This window comes from Salvelinus fontinalis, chromosome 4 (assembly GCF_029448725.1).
Source record: "Salvelinus fontinalis isolate EN_2023a chromosome 4, ASM2944872v1, whole genome shotgun sequence".
Lineage (NCBI taxonomy): Eukaryota > Metazoa > Chordata > Actinopteri > Salmoniformes > Salmonidae > Salvelinus > Salvelinus fontinalis.
In genome coordinates, this window is record NC_074668.1 from 38,175,531 (window position 1) to 38,187,737 (window position 12,207).

General features: G+C 48.4%; 1 pseudogene; it reads right to left on the reverse strand.

Moving 5' to 3' along the window:
- LOC129852870 (inhibitor of nuclear factor kappa-B kinase subunit beta-like) overlaps positions 1-11,855 on the reverse strand; it is a 45,642-nt pseudogene extending 33,787 nt beyond the window's left edge.
- Positions 11,856-12,207: the final 352 nt, after the last annotated feature.

Below are 12,207 nucleotides of genomic sequence, written 5' to 3' on the forward strand. Positions count from 1 at the left end.
AAGGCTTTCATGCCACACACACACAAAACCTGAACCTGAAGCTGACTTTGGCTCAACATGGAAGGGCTGATTAAGAAAAATGTATTATATTCTAATAAGGCAAATATTTACGTTGTACAGTTGACATTGGCTGCAAATCTGATGTTATTACATTGATACGATAGCAACCTGGGTTTATACTCTGCATGGACAAAGCTACGACAATGTGTACGTGTGTGTGTGTGTGTTTGTGTGCGTGTGTGTCCTGAGGTTTCGCAGTACGTGGGTGCAGGAGAGGGTTGTGGTTGAGACCAAGTCTGTCTGACAACAACACAGTCGTTAAAGCATGACCTGAAAACAAGAAAGCCTCACACCCATTCTCTCTCTCACAAACACACAAAAGCACACTTACAAATTACCTCTCCACACCCACACCCATATTGACACCAAGAATTAGTCCCCCCCGCCTACACATTAAATCCGACACCAACCAGAAATAATTGTCACACCCCCACACACACTGCCACTCGCCAACAAGCTACCACTGGCATCAAAGCGAAGACGATCCTATGCCAAATGACCAACACAGAACCCACATACTGAAATAGCCACAGCTTTCAGGTCATTTTACTACTGCATAAGCTAAAAATAGCTGTGTCGTAGTTTTTTTCCTGCCCCATTGTGGACCGCAATAAAACTAATTAGGGAACATAACAAGTCAGAATGTCATCAGAGAATCATGGAATGTGCCATGACATCTTATGTGGCCTGAAAGATGCAAGATTTCCGGAAAGTTTCCATCTAATCTAAGTGATGCTGTGAGTAATTTAGGCTCCTAGTGGTATTTGGTAAAAATATGGTAATGAACCTAATCTGTCAGGTTCAAAGTGTCATCTTCCTATCATACTCTACTCCATAGCTACCCCTAGATCTGATGCAAACAGATACACGACATTACTCAAAGTATGTGGACACCTGCTTGTGGAACATCTCATTCCAAAATCATGGGCATTAATATGGAGTTGGTTCACCCTTTTCTGCTATAACAGCCTCCAATCTTCTGGGAAGGATTTCCACTAGATGTTGGAACATTGCTGCAGGGACTTGCTTCCATTCAGCTACAAGAGCGTTAGTGAGGTCGGGGACTGATGTTGGGTTGATTAGGCCTGGCTCGCAGTCGGCGTTCCAATTCATCCTAAAGGTGTTCGATGGGGTTGAGATCAGGGCTCTGTGCAAGACAGTCAAGTTCTTCCACACCGATCTTGACAAACCATTTCTTTATGAACCTTGCTTTGTGCACGGGGGCATTGTCATGCTGAAACAGGAAATGGCCTTTTCCAAATTGTTGCCACATGGTTGGAAGCCCAGAATCGTCTAGAATGTCATTGTATGCTGTAGTTCACTGGAACTAAGGGACTTAGCCCAGACCATGAAAAACAGCCCCAGGCCGTTATTTCTCCTCTACCAAACTTTTCAGTTGGCACTATGTATTCGGGGAGGTAGTGTTCTCCTGGTATCTGCCAAACCCAGATTTGTCCATCGGACTGACAAGATGGTGAAGAGGGGTTCATCACTCCAGAGAACGCTTTTCCACTGATCCAGAGTCCAATGGGGGTGAGTTTTACACCACTCCAGCCAATTATTGGCATTGCGCATGGTGATCTAGGCTTGTGTGCGACTGCTTGGCCTTGGAAACCTATTTCATGAAGCTTCCGACGAGTTCCTCTGCTGACGTTTGGAACTCTGTATTGAGTGTTGCAACCAAGGACAGCCAAGTTTTAACTCGCTACGTGCTTCAGCACTTGCCGGTCCCTTTTCTGTGAGCTTGTGTGGCCTACCACTTTGCAGCTGAGCCGTTGTTTCTCCTTCGACGTTTCAACTTCACAACAACAGCACTTACAGTTGACCGGGGCAGCTCTAGCAGGGCGGAAATTTGACTAAATGACTTGTTGGAAACGTGGCATCCTATGACGGTGCCACGTTGAAAGTCACTGAGCTCTTCAGTAAGGCCATTCTACTGCCAATGTTTGTCTATGGGGATTGCATGGCTGTGTGCTCGATTTTATACACCTGTCAGCAACGGGTGTGGCTGAAATAGCCAAATCCACTAATTTGAAGGGGTGTCCACATACTTTTGTATATCTAGTGTAGGTCTACAGCTCCCCTAAACCCATCGTAAAGCTAGGTGAAGCCAATACCATATTGCTAACACCTATGCAAGTCCCTCGAGATAGGTAAGAAAAAAATAGTTTTCACCTCATCGTGATCTGTATCTCCAGACACCAGCGCTCTCTGTTCCTCTCAGTCAGCTCCTGATGAGTTATCTGCTCCTCTGTGTTCTACACGACAACACACACATAGGATTAGACACACACACACACACACACACACACACACACACACACACACACACACACACACACACACACACAATTAAAACACATAACAATACATACAGTAAACACACAGAAAGAGACAGGTCTGACATAAAGCCTGTCTGAAGTATAATAGCCACATAAATCAAATTAACACTTAAATTATGAGCAACACATAATGAGCTGTACGACTTGTTCTCATCACTTATTTTGGGTATTACGATGGCCTCATCAACAATACAGGAAGTAACGGATCTCATCATCACCAATGATTCAGGAAGTAGCAGATGTCCCATTAAAACAATGCCAGTGGGAGGGGCTGGCAGCGCCCTCAAGCTCTTTCCTCCGTGTCATTTCCACTTCCTATGACCCACCAAGTTACGTGGAAGTAACACTGATCGTTACTGTACATGTCGTTTTTACCCTCTGTCTTTTCTACGAAGGTGCGTTTTCTAACCACAAATGCATTTTTAACATGAATCATCAACCCCGACCTTGCCCTTAACCTTCAGTTAAGGACATTGATCATGTAGCCTACTTCCTCATTCAGCTCTAATGCTTGGTATCCGTTCTAGCTAACTGGCAACTACCCTGATTGGTTACAGGATGAGTGAGTGTTCTACAAACAGTGTCATCAGTCCCCAGAGAAAAGGATCACGGCCTACACTGGTCCAAAATACAGCCAGCACACAGACATGGCCCGCCAGGAGTGGAGTGAGCAGTTGTGGACAATAAGCAATGGAGACTATAGACTGAAAGGTGGCTGAAGGGCCAGAGCATGAGATCCAGGAAAAGGAAGTTAATGTATGTGAGCATTAGACCTTTCTCTCTGACTCCTAAATGGTCCTTTATATAACGTCACTACTCAGGTAGATCCAATGACCTTTCTCTCTCTGTGGTCTCTGAGGAGCTCATCAAATCAAATCAAATATTAATGCCCACATACATTGACTTCCTTTTCATAACTCTTATAATATTAAATGACAACAAATCATGTTAAGCATCAGCCAGCATAGGGATTTGATACCATACTTGCAGGCACTGTCATTACCACTGACCTACATAGTTGGTGGGGGTCCACACAGTACTACCACTGTGCCCTCTAAGCTGAATTCACTTGAGACTACACTAAGCAGCATTTCCAGTAAATGAAGTGGTGCAGACAGACAGACAGACAATGCACAGACAGTGGAGGGAAGGGCTAACTGAATGGGTGTGGACCAGTTCCCATGGTGTGATCTATAATACTGTACATCTACGTCTCTCATCCTGTGACTAGGTGTGATGTCATAGGCCAGCAAGGATGTAGAGTTCTATGGGCCGGGTGAAAGGATAAAGCTGAGTGCATTTCCTGTAAGTTAAATATAAAGCATTCACCCCATGTAGAGAGGGAATGAGGGAATTAAATATTACATCCAATATGACTGTGCAGCAGCATAGCTTGTAGGCTATCTGATGACAGTAAGAACCATAAAGGTTTATGCCATCACTGAGGCAGCTCATACATGACTATTAGCCTATCATGTATATAGTCCTAAGCATGCCTGCTAGCACACAGTATCAGTATCAAAGCCAATGCCGAATTTTCAAACCACCGTTTACGCACATGTGTCCTGGCTCTGGCCCAACCAATCAGTTTTTCTGGACCAATCAGACAGCCCCAAATGTGTTCGCATTCAGATCCAGACTCATTTCAGAGAAGAAACTAATGTCTGTGGTCATGGCGTTTGCCAGCACAGACCCATCATTGCCAGCAAAGATGTTGAAATTGTCAGCACCTACAATCCAAGTATTTTAAAATCCTTTTATTGCTGTTGCTAGGGAGAGTAAATCCAGACTGGAAGATACCTGGGGACAATTCTTGACAACAAGCTGCAATGGGACAAGAACTCAAAGGACATTCACTCATAGGCCCAAACTCTCAGTTGTCAACATCAAATAAGTTCTGTTTTCTTAGGAGGAAAAGTCTCTGCTGGGTCTTTGAGTGAATGGCCTTTGAGTTCTCCTCCCATTGCAGCTTGCTGTCAAGAATTGTCCCCAGTTATCTGGGTTTACTCTCCCTAGCAACAGCACTAAGAGGATTTTAAAATACTTGGATTGCTTTCAAATGTCTTATCAAAGCCTTACAGACCCCTAGGTCACATCACATAATACATCTGGACCAAGATCAAGCGGAAAAATCTTTACACTTGTAACGGTCCTGACCTATTTTATGTTGTTTTTGTATGTGTTTAGGTCAGGGCATGTGTTTTGGGTGGGCAGTCTATGTTATCTGTTTCTATGTTGGTTTTGGTTGCCTGGTATGGCTCTTAATTAGAGGCAGGTGTTTTGCGTTCTCCTCTAATTAAGAGTCATATTTAGGTAGGGTGTTCTCACTGTTTGTTTGTGGGTGATTGTCTCCTGTTTCTGTGTCAATGTTACACCATACGGGATTGTTTCGGTTTGTTCGTGCGTTCTTTGTAGTAAGTACTTGTTCGTTCGTTCTGCGTGTGTTATGTCAGTTCGTCGTATTAAGTCTGTCTACTTTCGTTTTGTTATTTTGTTAGTTTATTTCAAGTATAGTTTGTTTCGTTTCGTCTTATAAATAAAACTCATCATGTTTTCACAACCCGCTGCGCCTTGGCTCGATCACTACACCACCTCCTCTTATGAAGAGAGAGAGGAACGCCGTTACAGAATCACCCACCAGGCTAGAGCCAAGCAGCGGAGTAAATGGAGTAAGGGACAGGAAAAGAAGGAGCAATGGACATGGGACGATATATTGGACGGAAAGGGTTGCTACACATGGGAGGAGATCCTGGCTGGTAGGGATCGCCTCCCATGGGAACAGCTGGAGGCACTGAGGAGAGCAGAGGCTACCGGAGAGAGGAACCGGAGCTATGAGGGAACGCGTCTGGCACGGAAGCCCAAAAAGCCCGTAAGTAATTCCCAAACATTTCTTGGGGGGGGGGGGGGGCTAGGAGGTAGTGGGCCAAGGGCAGGTAGGAGACCTGCGCCCACTTCCCAGGCTTACCGTGGAGAGCGGGAGTACGGGCAGGCGCCGTGTTACGCAGTAGAGCGCACGGTGTCTCCTGTACGAGTGCATAGCCCAGTGCGGGTTATTCCACCTCCCCGCACTGGTAGGGCTAGATTGGGTATTGAGCCAGGTGTCATGAGGCCGGCTCAACGTGTCTGGTCTCCAGTGCGTCTCCTCGGGCCGGCATACATGGCACCGGCCTTACGCATGGTTTCCCCGGTTCGCCTACATAGGCCGGTGCGGGTTATTCCACCTCCCCGCACTGGTCGGGCGACCGGGAGCATTCAACCAGGTAAGGTTGGGCAGGCTCAATGCTCAAGAGTGCCAGTACGCCTCCACGGTCCGGTATTTCCGGCGCCACCTCCCCGCCCCAGCCTAGTACCTACAGTGCCTACACTACGCACTAGGCTATCAGTGCGTCTCCTGAGTCCAGTTCCTCCTCCACGCACTCTCTCTGTAGTGCGTGTATCCAGTTCGGTGCCTCCAGTTCCGGCACCACGCACAAAGCCTCCTGTGCGTCTCCAGAGCCCTGTACACACTGTATCTTCTCCCCCTACTAATCCTGATGTGCTTGTCCTCAGCCCGGTGTCACCAGTGCCGGTACCTCGCATCAGGGATAGAGTAGGCTTTGAGAGTACAGTGTGCCCTGTCCCTGCTCCCCGCACTAGTAGGAAGGTGCTTATCCTTAGCACGGTGCCTCCAGTTCCGGCACCACGCACCAGGTCTACAGTGCGCCGTATCCGGCCAGAGCCATCCGTCTCCCCAGCGCCATCTGAGCCATCCGTCTCCCCAGCGCCATCTGAGCCATCCGTCTCCCCAGCGCCATCTGAGCCATCCGTCTCCCCAGCGCCATCTGAGCCATCCGTCTCCCCAGCGCCGTCTGAGCCATCCGTCTCCCCAGCGCCGTCTGAGCCGCCCGTCTGCCATGAGCCTGCAAAGCCGCCCGTCTGCCATGAGCCGCTAGAGCCGTCCGCCAGACAGGAGCCGCTAGAGCCGTCCGCCAGACAGGAGCCGCTAGAGCCGTCCGCCAGACAGGAGCCGCTAGAGCCGTCCGCCAGACAGGATCTGCCAGAGCCGCCAGCCAGACAGGATCTGCCAGAGCCGCCAACCAGACAGGATCTGCCAGAGCCGCCAACCAGACAGGATCTGCCAGAGCCGCCAACCAGACAGGATCTGCCAGAGCCGCCAACCAGACATGAGCAGCCAGAGCCGTCAGCCCGCCATGAGCGTCGAGAGCCGTCAGCCCGCCATGAGCGTCGAGAGCCGTCAGCCCGCCATGAGCGTCGAGAGCCGTCAGCCCGCCATGAGCGTCGAGAGCCGTCAGCCCGCCATGAGCGTCGAGAGCCGTCAGCCCGCCATGAGCGTCGAGAGCCGTCAGCCCGCCATGAGCGTCGAGAGCCGTCAGCCCGCCATTAGCGTCGAGAGCCGTCAGCCCGCCATGAGCGTCGAGAGCCGTCAGCCTGCATAGACCTGCCAGAGTCCCTCAGCCAGGATCTGCCAGAGTATATCAGCCGGGACCTGCCCCTTGTCCCGGTGCTGCCCCTTGTCCCGGTGCTGCCCCTTGTCCCGGTGCTGCCCCTTGTCCCGGTGCTGCCCCTTGTCCCGGTGCTGCCCCTTGTCCCGGTGCTGCCCCTTGTCCCGGTGCTGCCCCTTGTCCCGGTGCTGGCCGTTTATTTAGGGGATGTGAGTTTTAGGGTGGTCATTGGGAGGGGTAGACAGAAGCGTTGGGTGACTATGGTGGTGTGGGGACAGCGTCCAGAGCCGGAGCCACCACCGTGGTCAACTGCCCACCCAGACCCTCCCCTGGACTTTGTGCTGGTGCGCCCGGCGTTCGCACCTTGAGGGGGGGGTTCTGTAACGGTCCTGACCTGTTTTATGTTGTTTTTGTATGTGTTTAGGTCAGGGCATGTGTTTTGGGTGGGCAGTCTATGTTATCTGTTTCTATGTTGGTTTTGGTTGCCTGGTATGGCTCTTAATTAGAGGCAGGTGTTTTGCGTTCTCCTCTAATTAAGAGTCATATTTAGGTAGGGTGTTCTCACTGTTTGTTTGTGGGTGATTGTCTCCTGTTTCTGTGTCAATGTTACACCATACGGGATTGTTTCGGTTTGTTCGTGTGTTCTTTGTAGTAAGTACTTGTTCGTTCGTTCTGCGTGTGTTATGTCAGTTCGTCGTATTAAGTCTGTCTACTTTCGTTTTGTTATTTTGTTAGTTTATTTCAAGTATAGTTTGTTTCGTCTTATAAATAAAACTCATCATGTTTTCACAACCCGCTGCGCCTTGGCTCGATCACTACACCTCCTCCTCTTATGAAGAGAGAGAGGAACGCCGTTACAACACTTGCGTTTCCTAAGCACGTTTGTCATGAGACATTGGGCGGCACCCCAAAGAGACATCGGGCACCCCTAAGTGAATGTATAATTTGAACACTGGGGTTTTCAATATAAGTTTGGTTCAGGCACTGTGTGCAATAGTTTACTCTCCCTACAATCCTGATGAGAAATACAGTACAGTACAAACATTGGCTAAGGGGAAAATTATTTTCCTCATGCAAACACACCTGTGTTGCACCCAATTTGTAAGTCGCTCTGGATAAGAGCGTCTGCTAAATGACTTAAATGTAAATGTAATGTGTTGTGAGCAAACTTACTAAAAACAAAGGTGTCTATGGAATTGGGTGCTCATCGGGGTAAACATGTAGTCCAAAAAATAAAGTATGAGGGATGGCATCTCCCATAAAGAAAGGATTTACAATGCATGGTGTACTTATTTTCATTTAAAAAAACGTGCAGTTTTTTTGGAAGATACCACCATAAGGTCTTAGCACCTCTTGGACCAATAGTGATCTTACTTTAGGCCTGCATAAGTAGGCCCTATTAGGCCAATCCCTGTTTGGCACAGTGGAATGTCATAATAACGGAAAATTAGGGTACATTTTCTACTTGGAAATTACCCTACACTCTTAGAAAAAAGGGTTCCAAAATGGTTCGTCGGCTGTCCCCATAGGAAAACTGTTTTTGGTTTCAGGTAAAACCCCTTTTGGTTCCAGTTAGAACCCTTTTGGGTTCCATGTAGAACCCTCTGTGGAAAGTGTTCTACATGGAACCCAAAACAGTTCTACTTGGAACCACAACAGTCTGCTCTCATAGACTAGACGTAACATAGTAAACGTACGTTCGGGACACTCAAATTATGTGAAGTTTGGTGTGGTTACATAAGACAGAAGATTCCTGTTGAAATTGCTTTTGCTGTGGCTGAACGATAGAATTTAAGCATGGAGAGGCCATAGATAGACAGACTTGTAAATTGGGCTAAGAAACAGAAGTTGGGTGTTGGAGAAACACCCCGCCAATGCAGCGGATGATGGTTATGGACAGCGAGGAAGAAGGAGAAGAGCCGAGTGTAGTGGGAAGATGTATGTTGAGGAAGAATGGTGCCAGACATGATAAAGAAAAATCTGGACCAGTAGGACTGACATTTTTGGAGAAAGTGGACGCTTGCCTTTTGGCAGATCCATTTGTGGTTTCAGGGTGGATGACAAAGGAGTTGGGTGCAATTGAATCAGTGACGGTAACCTGTAGTGGACTTGTGATATTTGTTTGTGTTTCTTCTGACTGAGCAGGCACTCTTTGTAACGCAACTTGGGTCAAGATCTGTTTCTTGCTTTGCCCTAAGTATAAGGGCACCATTGAAAGGAGTGATTTCTGGGGTAGCGTTAAGTGTGGAGGTGGAGCGATTGAAGTTGAAAATTCCTGGTGTTTGTGACACCCGCCGTTTGGTTTGACGCAGACCCGATGGGGATCATGGTGAAACAAAGGAGTCACTGTCAGTCCTTTTGAGTCCGAGTCTCGACCAGATAAAGTAATGTTAGGATATATCAGTTATCCTGTTAGAGGGTTTGTGCAGAATCCACTGCACTGTTTCAGGTGCAACATTTATGGTCATGTTGCAGTAGTGTGTAGGAGGGAGATTCTAAGATGTGGGAAGTGTGCAGGTGGGCATGGGATAGAGGATTGTGTAGTTTCCGTGGATAAAGTTGTGTGTCAACTGTAGTGATGCTCATGTTGCTGGGGATCGGAAGAGTCCAGTGCGAGAGAGCCAGGTTGAAGTGGCCAGATTCAGAGGTAGTGCAGAAGGTGTCATATGCTGAGGCAGTGAATAAAGTAGAGGAGGATGGGTCAAGGGTGAGGGATCCTGAGAGGATCCCAGTGAGTAGATTTGTATAATGTTTTTATATATATATATATATATATATATATATATATATAGTACTTTTTACCCCTTTTTCGTGATATCCAATTGGTAGTTACAGTCTTGTCCCATCGCTGCAACTCCCGTATGGACTCGGGAGAGGCGAAGGTCGAGACCAATGTGTACTCCTAAACATGACCTTGCCAAGCCGCACTGCTTCTTGACACACTCCTCACTTAACCCAGAAGCCAGCCGCACCAATGTGTCGGAGGAAACACCGTCCAACTGGCGACTGTGCCTGCGCCCGGCCCACCACAAGAGTCGCTAGAGTGCGATGGGACAAGGACATCCCGGCCAGCCAAACCCTCCCCTAACCCGAACCAATAGTGCGCCACCTTATGGTTCTCCCGGTCGCGGTCAGCTACGACACAGCCCAGGATCAAACCCGGATCTGTAGTGACGCCTCTAGCACTGCGATGCACTCTGGAAGCCCAAGAGTCATAGATTTGTGCCAGCACAGAGGGATAGGGCAACAAGTGATTTATGCTTCAGTAACATGCTGACCAGACCGGACACGTCGCGTGCGCGAGCGTCGCAAAATAAATGTAGAAATCCATGTTATTCAATTATTGCACCCACACTGCTTGCGCGCGCCAACGAGCGTCTGCGACACCAAGGGCTAAAATAGATGTCGTTCCTATTTCTGACGCAGATCGCGCTGCAAGTCCTGCCTCTCCCATCTCCTCATTGGTTTATAGAAGCAGGTACCCACGTGCCATCTCCTCATTGGTTTATAGAAGCAGGTACCCACGTGCCATCTCCTCATTGGTTATACCCACGTGGGTGATAGAAAGACTAACTGTTTTGCCGGCAGTCGTGGTAATACAATGACAGTTTAGATGCGATCACCATATAATTTAAACGATGAAAAAGCCTGGAAGGAGGAGATATGACTAGAAACGATTCGGTTGGCTGTTTTATGTGTGGATTAATTGTCGGAGTAGAGATCCTTGTGCATTTCAGGTAAAATAACAACTCAATGTTTATATCCCAGGACAAATTAGCTAGCAACAGCAAGCTAGCTAAATAGGACAAATTAACGTTAGCTAGCAAGTGCAAGCTAACTAGCTCAATTACCATACATGTTTAATGCTTTTCGACCTGTCCCCAAATTAATGTCATTGGTTCAGAGTTTGTTTTGATATTTTAACCTGCGTGTCGTGATCGCGTTTGGTGTGGGGGGGGGGAAATAAATTTATGCACGATAGCGCATGATGGCGCACGCGTGCAGCCAGTTTGGGCAAGGTGTAAGGTTAGCTGTGTAGCGTTCCAAGCAATGGTTATCAACTGTACCGCAGAAATGGAACGTCACAGAAAATGGATGTTGAGGTGGGCAGCTGCAGATAATTTTTTCATTTTAGGAACAGGAATAATGAAGGAGAATTTAACGTAGGTAGGCCATGACTGGTCTTACGCTCCAGTGCAGTCGATGGAGGTGTTTGCACCTTAAAGTTGGATGCGATCCGCCAATCCAATCCCAAAGAAAAAGAAGAAGGGTGTCTAGCAACCCAAAGTTTGCGTGTTCGAATCTCATCCCCAGTGCTTGACTTGGGGAAAAGAAGTTAGGCGCTGTCTTTTTCCAAGACGGTCCATTAGATTATGTTCACCGAAATTCACAAATGACATTATGCTATAGAGACCTCTGATTATTCAATGTTAAGGGTTCATAGACATTTTCAATGACTCCTGTAAGGTCCTGTAACGCTCGTCGTCAGAAGGAGTGGACCAAAGCGCAGCGTGGTAAGTGTTCATGATTTTATTTAATATCAAAAACACTTGAACAAAGTAACAAAACGAAAAGCGAACAGTTCTGTCAGGTGCAGACACTAAACAGAAAATAACTACCCACAAATGAAAGAGGGAAAAGGGACTACCTAAGTATGATTCCCAATCAGAGACAACGATAGACAGCTGCCTCTGATTGGGAACCACACTCGGCCAAAAACAAAGAAATAGAAAACATAGAAATAAAGAAACTAGAATGCCCACCCTAGTCACACCCTGGCCTAACCAAAATAGTGTATAAAAACCTCTCTATGGCCAGGGCGTGACAGTACCCCTCAAAGGTGCGGACTCCGGCCACAAAACCTGACTCTAAAGGGGAGGGTCCGGGTGGGCATCCCTTACGGCGGCGGTTCTGATGCGGGACGCAGACCCCCCTCCGCCCGCAGATGCCTCCGCTTTGGTGCCGGCCCTGGTGCATGGACCTTCACTGGAGGAACCGGGCCGCAGATCATCGCCGGAGTAACCAGACCGCCAATCGTTGCCGGAGGCTCCGGACTGTGGCCCGTCGTTGGAGGTTCTGGACTGTGGCCCGTCGTTGGAGGTTCCGGACTGGGAATTGTTGCCGGAAGCTCTGGACTGGGAACTGTCGCCGGAAGCTCTGGACTGGGAACTGTCGCCGGAAGCTCTGGACTGGGAACTGTCGCCGGAAGCTCTGGACTGTGGAGGCGCACTGGAGGCTTGATGCGTGGGACCGGTACCGGTGGCACCAAGCTAATGACACGCACCTCAGGGCGAGTGCGGGGAAGAGGTACAGGACGTACTGGACTGTGGATGCGCACTGGAGGCCTGATGCGTGGGACCGGT